At 36.7% G+C, this 19,842-nt stretch overlaps 1 protein-coding gene across 3 annotated transcripts in view; it reads left to right on the top strand.

Moving 5' to 3' along the window:
- The window catches only part of RGL1 (ral guanine nucleotide dissociation stimulator like 1), a 278,994-nt gene that overhangs the window by 69,025 nt on the left and 190,127 nt on the right, over nt 1-19,842 (top strand). The window contains exon 2 of one of the 3 annotated variants that reach the window (XM_060295492.2): nt 8,611-8,752. The exons of the other annotated variants lie outside the window; for them this stretch is intronic. The gene's annotated coding sequence lies outside the window, so the exon portion shown is untranslated. The remainder of the gene's footprint in view (nt 1-8,610; nt 8,753-19,842) is intronic. 3 annotated transcript variants of the gene reach the window in all.

The following is a 19,842-nucleotide window of genomic DNA, read 5'->3' as shown; positions in this document are numbered from 1 at the left end:
ATTATCACAATGGTGGTGGTATTACTTATGTGATTATTCATTTAATGACTGTTTCTCTCACTAGATCATAAGCTTCATAGGAACAGGGCTGTTTACCATTGTGATTTCAGCCCCTGTGGTTGCAGTTGAAGGAATGGATATAGATGAAATCATTCAAAGAGAGAATTAAGAGTGAGAAAAGACAGCCAAGACAGAACACTGGGGAACAGCAATATTTAAGGGGGTGGACATGAAAGCAGACCCCATCAAGAAGTCTAAGAAAGAGCACTGCAGAAGGTAAAAGAACAGGGCAGAACAGTGTCGTGGAAACCAGTGATGAAGAAAATTTCATGGAGGGAATAATGAATGGGGTAGGACCAAATGCTGTAAAAATCCACAAAAATAAATACTCAAGAGCATTAATTAATTTGTTATCTAGAAAGTCTTAGGAGATTATAATGGAAGTAATTTTGATCGAGTGGTGGGGCTGGAAGCCAGTTTTTAGGGAGTTGAGTTATGAGAGGTGGAAAGTGGAGACAATGAATGCATGTTGTGAGATAAGCTTTTAAAAGCTTATCTCTGAATTGAAGGAGAAAGATTCATGGAGGTAGTTAGAAGACAATATAGAATTGAAAAGGGATTTTATAAAATGTTTATAAATTGTAGGAAGGAGTAAGTAAAGATGGAGTTGAATATATAAGCAAGAGATAGGAGAGTTTCACAGATGTTATGGAGTGTTTTGAAATGTGTACAGAAATAAGCTTTGATTAAGAGGAGGAATGTATTTGCTTGTGAGGGTGGGGTATGCAATAAATGAATTAAAAATTTGAAAGATAAGAACAATGTGCGTGTAGAGGTGTTTGTAGGTTAGGAAGCAGATAAGATGCCAAGGGAATTTCTGCACTGTGATTCCTGTAACTTTATGAAGGAGGTAGCAAGCTCAACCATTCTTTCTTATAGAAAGATGATGACACTGTGATCAAGTGGAATTTATTCCAAGGGTGCAAAAATGGTTCAACCTCCACAAATCAATCAATGTGATACACCACATTAACAAAATTAAGTTTAAAAATAGATGCATCTCAATAGATGCAGAAAAAGCATTTGACAAAAGTCAATATCCATTTATGATAAAAACTCTCAACAAAATGAGTATAGAGGGAATGTACCTCAACATGAAAAAGGCCATATATAACAGGCCCACAGCTAACCCTACTCAATGGTGAAAAGCTGAAAGCCTTTCCTCTAAGATCAGGAACAAGACAAAGATGCCCACTCTTGCCACTTTTAACATAGTATTGGAAGTCCTAGCCTGAGCAATTAGGCAAGAAAAAGGAATAAAAGGCATCTAACTCAGAAAGGAAGAAGTAAAACTGTCACTATTTGCAGAAGATATGATATTATATATAGAAAACCTTAAAGACTCCACCAAAAAAAAAAGAAACAAACCAAAAAATCCCCCAAAACGGTTAGAACTAATAAACAAATTCAGTAAAGTTGCAGGATATAAAATCAATATGCAAAAATCTGTTGTGTTTCTATACATTAATAATGAACTATCAAGAGAAAAATTAAGAAAACAATTCTGCTCACAATTGCATCAAAAAGAATAAAATACCTAGGAATAAACTTAACCAAGGATGTGAAAGACCTGTGCACTAACAACTGTAAGACATTAATGAAAGAAACTGAAGCAGACACGAATAAATGGAAAGATACTTCATGCTCATGGATTGGAAGAATTAATTTTGTTAAAATGTCCATACTACCCAAAGCAATCTAAAGACTAATGCAACCCCTATCAAATTTCCAATGACTTTTTTTTACAGACATAGAACAAACAATTCTAAAATTTATATGGAACCACAAAAGACCATGAATAACCAAAGCAATCTTGAGAAAGAACAAAGCTGGGGTTATTATGCATCTTGGTTTCAAACTGTATTACAAAGCTGTAATAAAACAGTATGGTAGTGGCATTAAAACAGACAAATAGATCAATGGGACAGAATAGAGAGCCTAGAAATAAACCCACACAATTAATCTATGGCAAAGGAGCCAAGAATATATGATGGGAGAAGGACAGTCTCTTCAATAAATGGTGTTGGGAAAACTGGACAGCCACATGCAAAATAATGAAACTGGACCACTATCTTACATCACACAGAAAAATTAACTTGAAGTGGATTAGAGACTTGAATGTAAACCTAAAACCATACAATTCCTAGAAGAAAACATAGGTGGTAAGCTCCTTGACATTGGTCTTGGTGATGATTTTTAAAAATCTGAAACCAAAAGCAAAGGGAACAGAAGCAAAAATAAACAAGTGGGACTACATCAAACTAAAAGGCTTCTGTACAGCAAAGGAAACCATCAGCACAATGAAATGGCAACCTACTGAATGGGAGAAAATATTTGCAAATCATGTATTTGATAAAGACTTAATGTCCAAAATAGCAAAACAACTCAATAACAAAACAAAAAAAAATCAGATTAAAAAATGGGTAGAGGGTCTGCATAGACATTTTCCCAAAGAAGACATGCAGATTGCCACCATGAAAAGATGCTCAACATCACTAATCATCAGGGAAATGCAAATCAAAACCACAATGAGCTATCACTTCACACTTTAGAATGGCTATTATAAAAAAGACAAGAAATAAGAAGTGTTGGCAAGGATGTGGAGAAAAGGGAACCCTTGTGCACTGTTGGGGGGGATGTAAATTGGTGCAGCCAAAATGGAAAATAGTATGGAGGTTCCACAAAAATAAGTAGAATTACCATATGATCCAACAATTCCACCTCTGGGTATTTGAAGAAAATGAAAATACTAACTTGAAAAGACATATAAACTCCCATGTTCACTATATCATTATTTATAATAGCCAACATATGGAAACAACCTAAATGTCCATTAATGGATGAATATATATTAGCCATAAAAGAGAAGGGAATCTTGCCATTTACAACAACATGGATGGACCTTGAGGGCATTATGCTAAGTGAAATAAATCAGACAAAGACAGAAATACCGTCTAACCTCACTAATTTGTGGAATCTGAAAACAAAACAAAAACGAGCTCATAGATACAGATAACAGATTGATGGTTGCCAGAAGTGGGGGTTGGGGGGTGGGTGGGTGAAATGGATGAAGGGGATCAAAAGGTACAAACTTCCAGTTGTGGAATAAGTTAAGTCATGGGGATGTAATGTACAGCATGGTGAGTATAGTTAGTAATACTGTATTGCATCTTTGAAAGCTGTAAGAGAATAGATCTTAAAAGTTCTAATCGTAAGAGAAAATAATTTGTAACTGTGTGGTGACAGATGTTAACTAGACTTATTGTGATCATTTTGCCATATATATAAATATCAAACCATTATTATGTTGAAACTAATATAATGTTATATGTCAATTATACCTCAATTGAAAAAAGAAGGATGGAAGGAAGGGAGGGAGGGAGGAAGGGGAAGGAAGGGAAGGGAAAGAAAGGAGAGAAAGAACTTATGAACCCAGGATGAACTTGGATTGCAGGGTTAGTTTTATTCCTGTTTTACCCAGCCTTGCATTCATTCTCTTTTGAGAGTTTAGTTTCACTTGAAAGGATTATGGATGTTGTAGAGTTGTACCTGTGAAAAGCCAAACATGGACTTGCAAAGTAACTCTGTGATTAAGAACACAATTTTGGCTGTCATATGAATCTGGGTTTGAATTTTGGCTCTACCTCTACAACTTCTCATGTGACCTTGGGCACCTTATTTAACCTTTCTAAGGCTTACTTTCCTTATCCAAAATGTAGGAATACAAATAACTGCCTTGCAGATTTGTGAGGATTACATAAACTGACACATAGTCAATAATCAGTAATGAGATGTTTTTTTTTAAGGAATCTTCCTTATTTATTTATTTATTTATTTATGTTTGGCCGCACGGCATGTGGGATCTTATTTCCCCAACCAGGGATCAAACCCGCGCCCCCTGCAGTGGAAGCATGGAGTCTTAACCACTGGACCGCCAGGGAAGTCCCAATAATGAAATTTTTAAGTTAGAAACTTGACAAGAGTTTCTTCCCCTTCATAGTACCCAATTATTCTGGCAGGGAATTTCTTTTAAGCTTCTGAGACAACAGTGAAATATATGTTTTACATCCTCGGGGCAATCAGGTGCTAGGCACCAATGAGCCTGCAGCACTGAAAGAAGTTCATTGAGTATGGCAGGGATGTTGAGCAGAATTAATGGAAAATTTGGCTTGTGCTTTTGCCCTTTGGCCAACTTATGGACCAATTCGCCAGCAATTTGCTGAGATGCCACTTTTAATCCAAGCCTTAGTACCAAGGCCAGGACTAATCCAATCTTTATGCTCATGAGGTGGTACATCAATATTTGTGGAAAACAGAGGACAGGTGAACTCCATAGTCATTAAGTTGTGCTGTGAACATGCTTAGCTATTTTCTTTCTAAAAAAGATTTCTCTCTAAGTTGGTGTGGATCTTGTACAGAATCTCTAACATATACCACAGCATGTCAGAAAGTCTCTAACCTGTGTAAAAATGCATTCCAAGCAACTAGTGGTATAAAAAAGAGTTTGTAAATTAACCTACGTGTAAGCTGGGACTAGTTGTTTGGTAGTGGTGATAATGGTCTTGTTGAAGGATTGTGGGGCATAGAGGATTGGGAAGAATAATCTCAATCCCCAATAAAAATAAAGATGTAGTGTAGAATGTTTTTTCTTAATAATTGTGAGTCTTGAAATTTGGAGGAGTCTTTATTTTCTAGAGAGATATCCAGTGTCATAGGCAATCTTCTATATAGTACCCTAGTATGAAAACTATCTTTACATCCTGGAGAAGTGGAAACAACCAAAAAGAGCCGAGGTTATTTGGTCAGAAAATTTTCCTAAGAGCAAAAAACATTAGGTAGTTGAATACTATCAGATGAAGTGCTGAAAAAAATTTGCTTATTTCCTTAAAACTAGTTATTGTATTATTCAGATGCAAATGATTCTTAGATTTCTTGACAAGCTTCCATTACGTTTTGGGAATAACATACTAACTCCTCATTTATTACATGTTCAAAGATTTTTACAATTTCTTCAAATATTAGGTGATTTATATCATTCTTCATTTGATTTACAGGTTAGCAGTTGTATTTTTGGAACTGTCTTATGTTATATGGAGTTGCTATACAAATAATATGTACTTAAAATATAGTGTTTTTTTCCAAACAAAAGCATCTACATACATTTTCACTTCCAGCCATGGGGGAGAGTAAGGTCCCCATTTAACCTACCACCAAAAACAACTAGAAAATTGGAAAAAACATATGTTTTCAGACATCAGGCAGCATAGCACTATGATTTCTGAGAGGGGAAACAAATGATGTGAATCCAGTGATTGCCCTGGCCTTCTCCCTCCAGACAGTTTCTGGACCATGGTACAGGGAGAGGGAACCAAACAGAACCCTGCATTTTGATGAATTGAGAAGACAGAGATTAGAATTTAGGTGGGCTGAGGCAGCTAGAATTTGTGAAACAGAGTATTGGAAAGGAGGGAGTTATGCTAAGAAAGAGCACCAGAAATCTGCCTATGGGTCCATTTGAGTCCTTGGTTGAATAGAAATCTGCATAACTGTAGGTGAGATTTCTGGCAAAGAAAATTTTTTATGTACATGTAAATTGAACAATTACTAGAGGTCACATAGAACCAAGAATAATCTGAGTTTTTACCAGTTAGAGTAGAGAGATCCCATTCCACACATGGAACATTTAGTAAAGACCTTGTAAGACTAGGGTGTTAGTGGTAGCGCTAAAATAGCCGTAAGGTAAAGGATAATCCAGACCCACATCAAAAAGCTTAAAAATAAGCATCAAACAAATCACACTAATCTGCAAAAGATTTAATTTTCTGTCAGAGCAATGTCCAACATTTTTAAAAGGAATTAAACAAAATCTAACACTTAACAATGAAAAATTCCCAATGTTTGGCATCTAATAAAAAATGACAAGACATGAAAAAGAGCAGGAAAATGTGATCCAAAGCCAGGAGAACAACCAGTCAACCCCAATAAGCCCCCAAATGACAGAGATTATAAAACTATCAGACAAAGACATGTAAACAGGTATTATAACTACACTCAATATGATCAGTTATTAAATGGAAAATACGGACATGATGAGGAGAGAAAAGGGAAACATAAAAAGAAAGCAAAGAGAACTTCTATCTGAAATGAAAAATTCACTTGATAAAGGGATTAATAGCAGAATAGACATGACATTAAAAATAGATAATGTTGAGGATAAAGCAATAGAACCTCTTGAAGACATTGCAGTAGGACCTAACCATAATGAAGCTTACACACAGAGATTTTAAAAATTAAGAAAAATAAACAGACCTGTGGTAAAATGTCATATTGACTAACAAGTAAACTGGAGTCTTTGGAAGGAGAAGAGAGAAAAAAAAAGAACAAAAATAATATTTGAAGAAATAATGACCAAATATTTTCCAAATTTTACAAAATATACCAACTAAGATCTAAGGAGCTCTATGAACACACATAAGCAGGAAACATACTAAGAAAACCTCTCCAAGAACCTCACAATCAAACCACAGCAAGCTACTGATTCTGAGAAAAATCTTAAATGTAAATATAGGGGGGAAAGGCACATTATGCACAGAGAACAAAAGATAAGAATTACAACTGAATTTTCTTCAGAAACTACGTTGAGTCGAAGACAGTAGTATATCTTTAAAGTGTGGGGGAAAAAGTTTGTCAACCTAGAATTCTATACCCAGTAAAAATACCTTTCAAACATGAAGATAAAATAAAAACAGTTTTCAGACAAAGAAAAGCTGTGGGAGTTTGTGGCCAGCAGACCTGCACTACAAGGATGTAGTTTTTCAGGCAGAAGGAAAATGATACCTGATGAAAATATGGATCTGTACAAAGGAATGAAGAGCTCTAAAAATGGTAAATATGTGGATAAACATCAAGGATTTTCTTTTATAATTTAAAAATTTCTTAAAATATAATTGATTGCTTAAAGCAAAAATAATAATATGTTGTGGGAATTTTAACATGAAAAAGCAAAATATATGACAACAATAGCACAAAGGACAGGATAAGGGAATGGAAGGATATTATTGTAATATTCTTACATTATATGTGAGGTAGTATATAATGTTATTTCAAGGTAAACATAAATAAGATAAAGATGCATATTATAAACCCTAGATGAGCATTTAAAATATAAAAAGATATTATAGCTAACAAGCCAATAGTGGTGATAAAATGGAATTAAAAAATACTCAATTAATCCAAAAGAAAGTCAAAAAATAGGAAAAAACCCCACAAAGAATAGATGAGACAAATATCAAAACAGTAGCAAAATGGTAGATTTAAATACAATCATATCAATAATTTCATTAAATATAAATGGTATCAACTCTATAATAAAAGGTAAGAGATTGTTAGACAGGATAGTAAAAACCCCTACAATATGTGGTCTATAAAAAATCCTATTTAAATACAAAGACACAAAAAGGCAATGTTGGGAAAAGATAAGGCTGTTTTAGCTATATTAACAGTAGAAAACAATAGACTTCAGAATAAGACATATTATCAAGGATAAACAGGGATATTTCACCATGATAAAAGGGGTCAATAAATCAAGAAGGCATAATAATCCTAAGTGTGTGTCCACCTGTTAACTGACTTTCAAAATGCATGAAGCACCCAACAGATCTGAAAAGAGAAAAAGACAAATTTATTTTCATAGTTGCAGATATCAGCACTCCTTTCAGTAATTGATAGATCAAGCAGACAGAAAATACTAGGGATATGGAAGATTTAAACATTTCAACCAGCTTGGACAAACTGACATTTGTTGAACACTCCACTTGACATATGCAAAATACACATTCTTTTCTAGTACACAGGGAACATTTACCAAGATAAAACATATGTCCAGCTGTTAAATAACTCTCTAGAAATTTAAAATGATTGAAATCATATGTAGTGTGTTCTCTGATAAAAAGCAATTAAATTAGAAATAAGTAATGGAAAAATACCTGGAAAATCCCGAGACATTTGGAAATTAAGCAGCATACTTCTAAATAATGCACGATTCAAAGAAGATATCACATGAAAGTTAGAAAATATTTTGGGCTGAATGAAAAGAAAACTCATATTATTTCACAAAATTTGTGAAATGTAACTTAAAAGGAAATTTATAGGTTTAAAAGCTTACATTAGAAAAGGATAAAACTCTACAAGCAACAATATAAACTTCTGCATTTTGCATGAGGAACTCTAGTCTGAAGGGACAGGTGCGAGGCCTCTGCATGCAGCATCCTGTGAGCCAGTGAAACTAGACTAAGCACAAAGGAAAAAAAAAGCAAAGCTGCACAATACAATATAGCCCTCTGCCAGCAGATCTGTTACTAAAGAAATTGATGCATCTTGCATCTTGAAGATGCATTATTAATGCCTGGACAAATTACATCAGGTGAAACACAGCAAGTCCCTGGCACTGAAAAAAAGGAACAAAGGCTGGTTCTATAAGAGAGCAATGGATGAGACAAATTATAACAGCTGGGAGCTTCTTTCTTCAAGGCTTGTTTATGTGTTTTAAAGAATTCGTATGGAGGAGACCTTCAAGATGGCAGAGGAGTAAGACGTGGAGATCACCTTCCTCCCCACAAATACATCTACATGTGGAACAACTCCTACAGAACACCTACTGAATGCTGGCAGACGACCTCAGACCTCCCAAAAGGCAAGAAACTCCCCCCATGTACCTGGATAGGGCAAAAGAAAAAAGAAAAAAGAGACAAAAGAATAGGGACAGGACCTGCACCTCGGGGAGGGAGCTGTGAAGAAGGAAAAGTTTCCACACACTAGGAAGCCCCTTCACTGGTGGAGACGGTTGTGGGGGGGGCGTTGGGTGGTGGCACGGGGGATGCTTTGGAGCCACGGAGGAGAGTGTAGCAGCAAGGGTGCAGAGGGCAAAGTGGAGAGATTCCCGCACAGAGGATCGGTGCCAACCAGCACTCCCCAGCCTCAGAGGCTTGTCTGCTCACCCACCGGGATGGGTGGGAGCTGGAAGCTGAGGCTCGGGCTTCGGAAGTCAGATCCCAGGGAGAGGACTGGGGTTGGCTGCGTGAACATAGCCTAAAGGGGGCTAGTGCACCACAGCTAGCCGGGAGGGAGTCCAGGGAAAAGTCTGGACCTGCCTAAGAGGCAAGAGACCATTGTTTTGGGTGCGCAAGGAGAGGGGATTCAGAGCACTGCCTAAGTGAGCTCCAGAGACAGGCGTGAGCCGCAGCTATCAGTGTGGACCCCAGAGGCGCCATGAGACGCTAAGGCTGCTGCTGCAGCCACCAAGAAGCCTTTGTGCGAGCACAGGTCACTATCCACTCCTCCCCTCCCCGTAGGCTGTGCAGCCTGCCACTGCCAGGGTTCTGCGTTCCAGGGACAACTTCCCCGGGAGAACACACAGCGTGCTTCAGGCTGGTGCAATGTCATGCTGGCCTCTGCCGCTGCAGGCTTGCCCCGCATTCCGTACCCCTCCCTCCCTCCTGCCTGAATGAGCCAGAGCCCCCTAATCAGCTGCTACTTTAACCCTGTCCTGTCTAAGTGAAGAACAGACGCCCTCAGGTGACCTACACACAGAGGTGGGGCCAAATCCAAAGCTGAACCCCAGGAGCTGTGCAAACAAAGAAGAGAAAGGGAAATCCCTCCCAGCAGCCTCAGGAGCAGCGGATTAAATCTCCACAATCAACTTGATGTACCATGCATCTGTGGAATACATGAATAGACAACGAATCATCCCACAGTTGAGGCGGTGGATTTTGGGAGCAACTGTAGACTTGGGATTTGCTTTCTGCATCTAATTTGTTTCTGGTTTTATGTTTATCTTAGTTTAGTATTTAGAGTTTATTATCATTGGTAGATTTGTTTATTGATTTGGTTTCTCTCTTCCTTTTTTTATATATAGATATATATATTTTTTTTCCTTTTTCTCTTTTTGTGAGTGTGTACGTGTATGCTATTTTGTGTGATTTTGTCTGTATAGCTTTGCTATTACCATTTGTCCTAGGGTTCTATCAGTCCGTATTTTTTTGTTTGTTTTTTTAGTATAGTTTTAGTGCATGTTATCATTGGTGAATTTGTTTATTGGTTCAGTTGCTCTCTTCTTTCTCTCCTTTTTTATGACTTTTTAATTTTTTTATTTTTAATATACTTTTTTATTTTAATAACTTTATTTTATTTTATTATTTTTTTTCTTTTTTTTTCTCCCTTTTCTTCTGGGCCATGTGGCTGATAGGGTTCTGGTGCTCTGACCAGGACATCTCTGGTGGACCAATGTCCTGAACTCAGCTCTCCCACCTCAGAGGCACAGGCCTGACACCTGGCCTGTCATAAAAAAAAGAAAGAAAGAAGAGAGGGTATCAGGCCTGTGCCTCTGAGGTGGGAGAGCCGAGTTAAGGACATTGGTCCACCAGAGAACTCTCAGCTCCATATAATATCAAACAATGAAAGCTTTCCCAGAGATCTCCATATCAACGCTAAGACCCAGCTCCACTCAACGACCAGCAAGCTACAGTGCTGGATACCCTATGCCAAACAACTAGCAAGACAGGAACACAACCCCACCCATTAGCAGAAAGGCTGCCTGAAATCATAATAAGGTCACAAACACCCCAAAACACACCACCGGACACAGTCCTGTCCACCAGAAAGACAAAATCCAGCCTCATCCACCAGAACACAGGCACCAGTCACCTCCATCAGGAAGCCTACACACCCACTGAACAAACCTTAGCCACTGGGGGCAGACACCAAAAACAACGGGAACTACAAACCTGCAGCCTGCGAAAAGGAGACCCCAAACACAGTAAATTAAGCAAAATGAAAAGACAGAGAAATACACAGCAGATGAAGGAGCAAGGCAAAAACCCACCAGACCAAACAAATGAAGGGGAAATAGGCAGCTACCTGAAAAAGAATTCAGAGTAATGATAGTACAGATGATCCAAAATCTTGGAAATAGAATGGAGAAAATACAAGAAACATTTAACAAGGACCTAGAAGAACTAAGGAGCAAACAAAAATGATGAACAACACAGTAAATGAAATTAAAAATTCTCTAGAAGGAATCAATAGCAGAATAACAGAGGCAGGAGAACGGATAAGTGACCTGGAAGATAAAATAGTGGAAATAACTACTGCAGAGTGGAATAAAGAAAAAAGAATGAAAAGAATTGAAGACAGTCTCAGAGACCTCTGGGACAACATTAAATGCACCAACATTCGAATTATAGGGGTCTCAGAAGAAGAAGAGAAAAAGAAAGGGATTGAGAAAATATTTGAAGAGATTATAGTTGAAAACTTCTCTAATATGGGGAAGGAAATAGTCAATCAAGTCCAAGAAGCATAGGGAGTCCCATACAGGATATATCCAAGGAGAAACATGCCAAGATACATATTAATCAAGCTATCAAAAATTAAATACGAAGAGAAAATATTAAAAGCAGCAAGGGAAAAGCAGCAAATAACATACAAGGGAATCCCCAAAAGGTTAACAGCTGATCTTCAGCAGAAACTCTGCAAGCCAGAAGGAAGTGGCAGGATATATTTAAAGTGATGAAAGGGAACAACCTACAACCAAGATTACTCCACCCAGCAAGGATCTAATTCAGATTCGACGGAGAAATTAAAACCTTTACAGACAAGCAAAAGCTAAGAGAATTCAGTACCACCAAACCAGCTTTACAACAAATGCTAAAGGAAATTCTCTAGGCAGGAAACACAAGACAAGGAAAAGACCTACAATAACAAACCCAAAACAATTAAGAAAATGGTAGTAGGAACATACATATCGATAACTACCTTAAATGTAAATGGATTAAATACTCCAACCAAAAGTCATAGACTGGCTGAATGGATACAAAAACAAGACCTGTATGTATGCTGTCTACAAGAGACCAACTTCAAACCTAGGGACACATACAGACTGAAAGTGAGGGGATGGAAAAAGATATTCCATGCAAATGGAAATAAAAAGACACCTGGAGTAGCAATTCTCATATCAGACAAAACAGACTTTAAAGTAAAGACTATTACAAGAGACAAAGAAGGACACTACATAATGACCAAGGGATCAATCCAAGAAAAAGATATAACAATTGTAAATATTTATGCACCCAACATAGGAGCACCTCAAAATACCAGGCAAATGCTAACAGCCATAAAAGGGGAAATTGCCAGTAACACAAACATAGTGGGGGATTTGACACCCCACTTTCACCAATGGACAGATCATCCAAAATGAAAATAAATAAGGGAAACACAAGCTTTAAATGATACATTAAACAAGGTGGACTTAATTGATATTTATAGGACATTCCATCCCAAAACAACAGAATACACTTTCTTCTCAAGTGCTCATGGAACATTCTCCAGGATAGATCATATCTTGGGTCACAAATCAAGCCTTGGTACATTTAAGAAAGTTGAAATCAACAAGTATCTTTTCCAACCACAGCGCTGTGAGACTAGATATCAATTACAGGAAAAATCTGTAAAAAATACAAGCACATGGAGGCTAAACAATACACTACTAAATAACCAAGAGACCACTCAAGAAATCGAAGAGGAAATCAAAAATTACCTAGAAACAAATGACAATGAAAACACAACAATCCAAAACAGCAAGCAGTTCTAAGAGGGAAGCAAGCAGTACGATCATAGTTCTAAGAGGATGCAGCAAGTTCTAAGTTCTAAGAGGGAAGTTTATAGCAGTAGGATCATACCTGAAGAAACAAGAAACATCTCAAATAAACAACTTAACCTTACACCTAAAGCAGTTAGAGAAAGAAGAACAAAAATACCCCAAAGTTAGCAGAAGGAAAGAAATCATAGCGATTAGAAAATGAAAAAGAAATGAAGGAAACGGTAGCAAAAGTCAATAAAACTAAAGGCTGGTTCTTTGAGAAGATAAACAAAATTGATAAACCATTAGCCAGACTCATCCAGAAAAAAAAGGGAGAAGACTCAAATCAATAGAATTAGAAATGAAAAAGGGGAGGTAACAACTGACACTGCAGAAATACAAAGGATCATGAGCGATTACTACAAGCAACACTGTGCCAATAAAATGGACAACCTGGAAGAAACAGACAAATTCTTAGAAAAGCATGGCCTTCTGTGACTGAACCAGGAAGAAATAGAAAATATAAACAGATCAATCACAAACACTGAATTTGAGACTGTGATTAAAAATCTTCCAACAAACAAAAGCCCAGGACCAGATGGCTTCACATGCGAATTCTATCAAACATTTAGAGGAGAACCAACACCTATCCTTCTCAAACTCTTCCAAAATATAGCAGAGGGAGGAACACTCCCAAACACATTCTATGAGGCCACCATCACCCTAATAGCAAAACCAGACAAAGATGTCACAAAGAAAGAAAACTACAGGCCAATATCTCTGATGAACATAGATGCAAAAATCCTCAACAAAATACCAGCAAACAGAATCCAACAGCACATTAAAAGGATCATACACCATGATCAAGTGGGGTTTATCTCAGGACTGCAAGGATTCTTCAGTATATGCAAATCAATCAGTGTGAGAAACCATATTATCAAATTGAAGAATAAAAACCATATGATCATCTCAATAGATACAGAAAAAGCTTTCAACAAAATTCAACACCCATTTAGGATAAAAACCCTCCAGAAAGTAGTCATAGAGGCAAATTACCTCAACATAATAAAGGCCATATATGACAAACCCACAGCCAACATCATTCTCAATGGAGAAAAACTGAAACCTTTTCCTCTAAGATCAGGAAGAAGACAAGCTTGCCCATCTCACCACTATTATTCAACATAGTTTTGGAAGTTCTAGCCATGGCAATCAGAGAATAAAAAGAAATAAAAGGAATGCAAATCGGAAAAGAAGTAAAGCTGTCACTGTTTGCAGATGACATGATACTATACATAGAGAATCCTAATAATGCTACCTAAAAACTGCTAGAGCTAATCAGTGAATTTGGTAAAGTAGCAGTATACAATATTAATGCACAGAAATCTCTTGCATTTGCATACACTAATGATGAAAAATCTGAAAGAGAAATTAAGGAAACACTCCCATTTACCATTGCAACAAAAAGAATAAAATACCTAGAAATAAACCTACCTAAGGAGGCAAAAGACCTGTATGCAGAAAACTATAAGACACTGATGAAAGAAATTAAGGATGATACAAACAGATGGAGAGATATACTATGTTCTTGGATTGGAAGATTCAACATTTTGAAAGTGACTGTACTACCCAAAGCAATCTACAGATTCAGTGCAATCCCTATCAAGCTACCAATAGCATTTTTCACAGAACTAGAACAAAAAATTTCACAATTTGTATGGAAACACAAAAGAGCCTGAATAGTCAAAACAATCTTGAAAAAGAAAAATGGAGCTGGAGGAATCAGGCTTCTGGACTTCAAACTATATTACAAAGCTATACTAATCAATACAGCATGGTACTGGCACAAAAACAGAAACATACATCAATGGAACAGGATAGAAATCCCAGAGATAAACCCACGCACATGTGGTCACCTTATTTTTGATAAAGAAGGCAAGAATATACAATGGAGAAAAGACACCCTCTTCAATAAGTGGTGCTGGGGAAACTGGACAACTACATGTAAAAGAATGAAATTAGAACACTCCCTAACACCACACACAAAAATAAACTCAAAATGGATTAAAGACCTAAATGTAAGGCCAGACACTATAAAACTCTTAGAGAAAAACATAGGGAGAACACTCTATGACATAGCAAGATCCTTTGTGACCCACCTCCTAGAGAAATAGAAATAAAAACAGAAATAAACAAATGGGATCTAATGAAACTTAAAAGCTTTTTCACAGCAAGGAAAACATAAGATGAAAAGACAACCCTCAGAATGGGATAAAATGTTTGCAAATGAAGGAACTGATAAAGGATTAATCTCCAAAATTTACAAGCAGCCCATGTAGCTCAATATCAAAAAAACAAAAAACCCACTCCAAAAATGGGCAGAAGACCTAAATAGACATTTCTCCGAAGAAGATATACAGATTGCCAACAAACACATGAAAGGATGCTCAACATCACTAATCATTAGAGAAATGCAAATCAAAACTACAATGAGGTATCACCTCACACCAGTTAGAATGGGCATCATCAGAAAATCTATAAACAACAAATACTGGAGAGGGTGTGGAGAAAAGGGAACCCTCTTGCACTGTTGGTGGGAATGTAAATTGATACAGCCACTATGGAGAACAGTATGGAGGTTCCTTAAAAAACTAAAAATAGAACTACCTTACGACCCAGCAATCCCATTACTGGGCATATACCCTGAGAAAACCATAATTCAAGAAGAGTCATGTACCACAATGTTCATTGCAGCTCTATTTACAATCGCCAGGACATGGAAGCGACCTAAGTGTCCATTGACAAATGAATGGATAAAGAAGATGTGCCACATATATACAATGGAGTATTACTCAGCCATTAAAAGAAACGAAATTAAGTTATTTTTAGTGAGGTGGATGGACCTAGAGCCTGTTATACAGAGTGAAGTAAGTCAGAAAGAGAAAAACAAATACCATATGCTAACACATATATATGGAATCTAAAAAAAAAAAAAAATGTTCTGTAGAACCTGTGGGCAGGACAGGAATAAAGACGCAGACGTGTAGAATGGACTTCAGGACATGGAGAGTAGGAAGGGTAAGCTTGGACGAAGTGAGAGAGTGGCATGAACTTACATATACTACCAAATATAAAATAGATAGCTAGTGGGAAGCAGCTGCATAGCACCGGGAGATCAGCTTGGTGGTTTGTGACCACCTAGAGGGGTGGGGTAGGGAGTGTGGGAGGGAGATGCAAGAGGGAGAGGATTTGGGGATATATGTTTATGTATAGCTGATTCACTTTTTTATAAAGCAGAAACTAACACACCATTGTAAAGCAATCATACTGCAATAAAGATGTTAAAAAAAAAACCAACCAATATAATCATTAGAGATCTACCTTAAGCTAGAAATACAGGAGCAAATTAAACCCCAAATCAGTAGGAAACAAATAATAAATCAATGAAATAAAGTACAGAAAAAAAAATAACATCAATGAAATCGAAAGCTGATTCTTTGAAAAGATCAATATAATAAATAAACCTCTGGCTATATTGATGAAAAAACAAAAAGGATATAAATATTACCAATATCAATAATGAAAAAGGAAATATCTCTATGATCCTGCACATATTATAAGGGTAACTAACAGGATATTATAAACAGCTTGATGCCAGTGAACTCAACAACCTGTATGAAACGGAAAATTTCCTTAAAAGACAATCAAAACTATTCCAAAAATTGATAGAAAACCTGAATATCAATTAAAGACATTAATTCATAATTAGTAGCCTTCCTACAAAGAAACTTGTGGATCGAGATTGCTTAACTGGTGAATTGTATGAAACATTCAAGGCAGAAATACCACCGACCCAACATAAACTCATTTTGAAAATATAGCAGAAGAAACACTTCTAATCTCATTTTACAAGGCCAGCAGTATCCTGATATTAAAGCCAGACAAAATAATACAAGAAAAGAAAACTACAGACCAATATCCTTCATGAACATGGGTCAAAATTTTTTAGCAAAATATTAGCAAACCAACAATGAGATATATAAAAAGCATAATATACCATGACCAAGTGGTGTTTATCCCAGGACTAGAAGGTTGATTAACATTAAAAATCAGTTAATGTAGTTCATCTTATTACAATAGAGGAGAAAAACTATATGGTCATTTCAGTTGATGTAAGAAAAGCATCTGAAAAAATTCAACATACATCCATTATAATAATCTCCCAGGAAACCAAGAATTGAAGGGAACCTCCTCAATCTGATAAAAGGCTGATGATTGCACATTTCTATGAATATACTAGTCAGTGAATTGTGCACTTTAAATGGTTGAATTTTGTGGCATGTGAATTATATCTCAATAAAGTTATTTAGAAAAACCTATTACTATCAAATCACTTAATGGTGAAACCTGAATCCTTTTGCCCTAAGATTAAGAATAAGATGAAGATGTTCACCCTTTCCACTTCTGTTCAACAATCTACTGGACATTCTTACCAGTGTAATAAGGAAAAGAAATAAAAGGTATACAAATTAGAAAGCCACAAGTAAAACCACCTTTTTTCACAGATGACATGATCAAATATGCTGTAAATCCTCACAAATCTACCAAAAAAAACCCAAAAAACAAAATAACCTGGTAGAAGTAGTAAGTTATTTTAGTAAGATTTCAGGATACAAAATTAGTATAGGGCTTCCCTGGTGGCGCAGTGGTTGAGGGTCCGCCTGCCGGTGCAGGGGACGTGGGTTCGTGCCCCGGTCCGGGAGGATCCTGCATGCCGCGGAGCGGCTGAGCCCGTGAGCCATGGCCGCTGGGCCTGCGCATCTGGAGCCTGTGCTCCGCAACGGGAGAGGCCGCAGCAGTGAGAGGCCCGCGTACCAGAAGAAAAAAAAAATTAGTATGCAAAAATCAATTGTATTTCTATATATTAGCAATAAACAAATAGAAATGAGAATAATAACTACGACAATATTATTTGCAATAGCATCCCCAAACATGAAATACATAAAACCTCTACTCTGGGCTTCCCTGGTGGCACAGTGGTTGAGAGTCCGCCTGCCGATGCAGGGGACATGGGTTCGTGTCCCGGTCTGGGAAGATCCCACATGCCGCGGAGCGGCTGGGCCCGTGAGCCATGGCCGCTGAGCCTGCGCGTCCGGAGCACCCTACTCTGAAAAATAGAAATATTTCTATGAGAAATTAGTGAATAAATGGATTGATTTACCATGTTGATAGCTTGGAAGACTGAATATTGCTATAATTTCAACCCTTTCCAAATTGATTTCTCGATTCAATGAAATCTCAATAAAATCAATATTGTTATGAGTCAGTATTATTAAAATGTCACTTCTCTCCAAAATGATTTATAGATTCAGTAAAATCCCGATAAAAATCCCAGAAGTCTTTGTTGTAGAAAGTTTCAAGCTGATTCTAAAATTTATATGGATATCTGAGTGCCTGGAAAAAACAAAAATTTTTTGAAAAAGAAGAGTAAAGTTAGAAAACTTACTGATCTCAACATTTACTGTAAAGCTACAGTAATCAAGACAGTGTGTTATTGGCATAAGTTCAGACACATAGATCAATGAAACATAATAGAGAGTCCAAAAATAGGCCTGCATATGTAAGGTCAATTGATTTTCAACAAAGATGCCAAGGTAATTCAATATGGAAAGGATTACTTTTTCAGCAAATGGTCTGGAAAAACTTATTATCGACATAGAAAAAATGAACCTCAACCCTTACTTTATCACACACTAAAATTAACGTGAGATGGATCATAGCCCTAAATGTAAATGCTAAAACTATAAAACTTTTAGAATAAACTTTGTAACCTTCAAGTAGACAAAAATTTCTTAGATAGGACACAAAAGCATGAATATAAGATGTTTGAATTTGGCTACATTAAAATTTAAAACTTCTGTTCCTCATAATATACCAGCAAGAAAATGAAAATGAAAAGGCAAGCCTCAGACTGTGAGAAAATATTATCAATATATATCTGACAAAAGACGGCTTTCCAGAATACATTAAAAAAAACTCCTATGACTCACTAAAAGAACCAATAAAAAGTCTACACAAAAAATGGACAAATTTGAACAAACTCTTCACCAAAGATGATAGACAGCCAATATATTCATGAAAAGATCTTCACTGTCATTCATCATTAAGGAAATGAAAATTAAAACCATAACGTGATATCACTACACATCATTAGAACATTAGAGTGGGTACAGTTAAAATGAGCGACAACACCAGCTGTTGGTGAGGATATGATGCACCTGGCACTCTCATACACTACTGATGGGAATGTAAAATTTTACAGCCACTTTGGAAAAGAGTTTTGGCGGTTTCTCATAAAGTTAAACATATATTTACCATATGATAAAGCAATTCACTCTTAGGTACTTATCCAAGAGAAATGAAGGCATATGTGCACATAAAGAGTTGTTCACAAATGCTCTTTTATTTAATGGAATCCAAACTGAGAACAACACAAATGTCCATCAACAGGGAATGTATAAATACAATATTTAACAATGGAATACTATTCAGCAGTAAAAATGAATGCACTACTAAGACATGACAGCATGGATCAATCTCAGAATAAGTATGGTAAGTGAAAGAATTCAGACACAAAGGTGTAGGTATTGTATGATATTCAGTGTAACGAAACTCTAGAAAAGAAAAATGCCCCATGTATTTACAGAAAGCAGATCCCTGGCTCCCTGAACACAGTTATGGGGTGAGATCAACTGGGAAGAGGACTGAGCAAATAACCTTTTGGGGTGATGTTCATTATTTTTATTTTAGTGTTGATAACCTGAGTGAATACATTTGTCCAAAGCCATTGAATATACACTTAAGGTGAGATAAGTAAATTATATCTCATTAAAATTGTCGTTGTGTGTAGTAGTCGCTCTGTTTTTGAGGCAAGGTCTGGGAGTCAGTGTAGGGAAACTTTGTAAAGGTGTTGACAATTTCTCTGCTGTATAAAGCCTTTTCTGTATGGGGTACTGTGTCAGGCATTCTTGACACCTTTGCATTTATATTAAAGATGGGATGGAACATAGTGAGTCGAGGAAAAAAAATAAGAAGGAAGGACAGAACATCTGTGAGTTGATTTATTCAACAAATATTTACTGACCATCTTG

This window comes from Globicephala melas, chromosome 1 (assembly GCF_963455315.2).
Source record: "Globicephala melas chromosome 1, mGloMel1.2, whole genome shotgun sequence".
Taxonomy (NCBI): domain Eukaryota; kingdom Metazoa; phylum Chordata; class Mammalia; order Artiodactyla; family Delphinidae; genus Globicephala; species Globicephala melas.
This window is presented reverse-complemented; position numbering and strand designations above follow the sequence as displayed.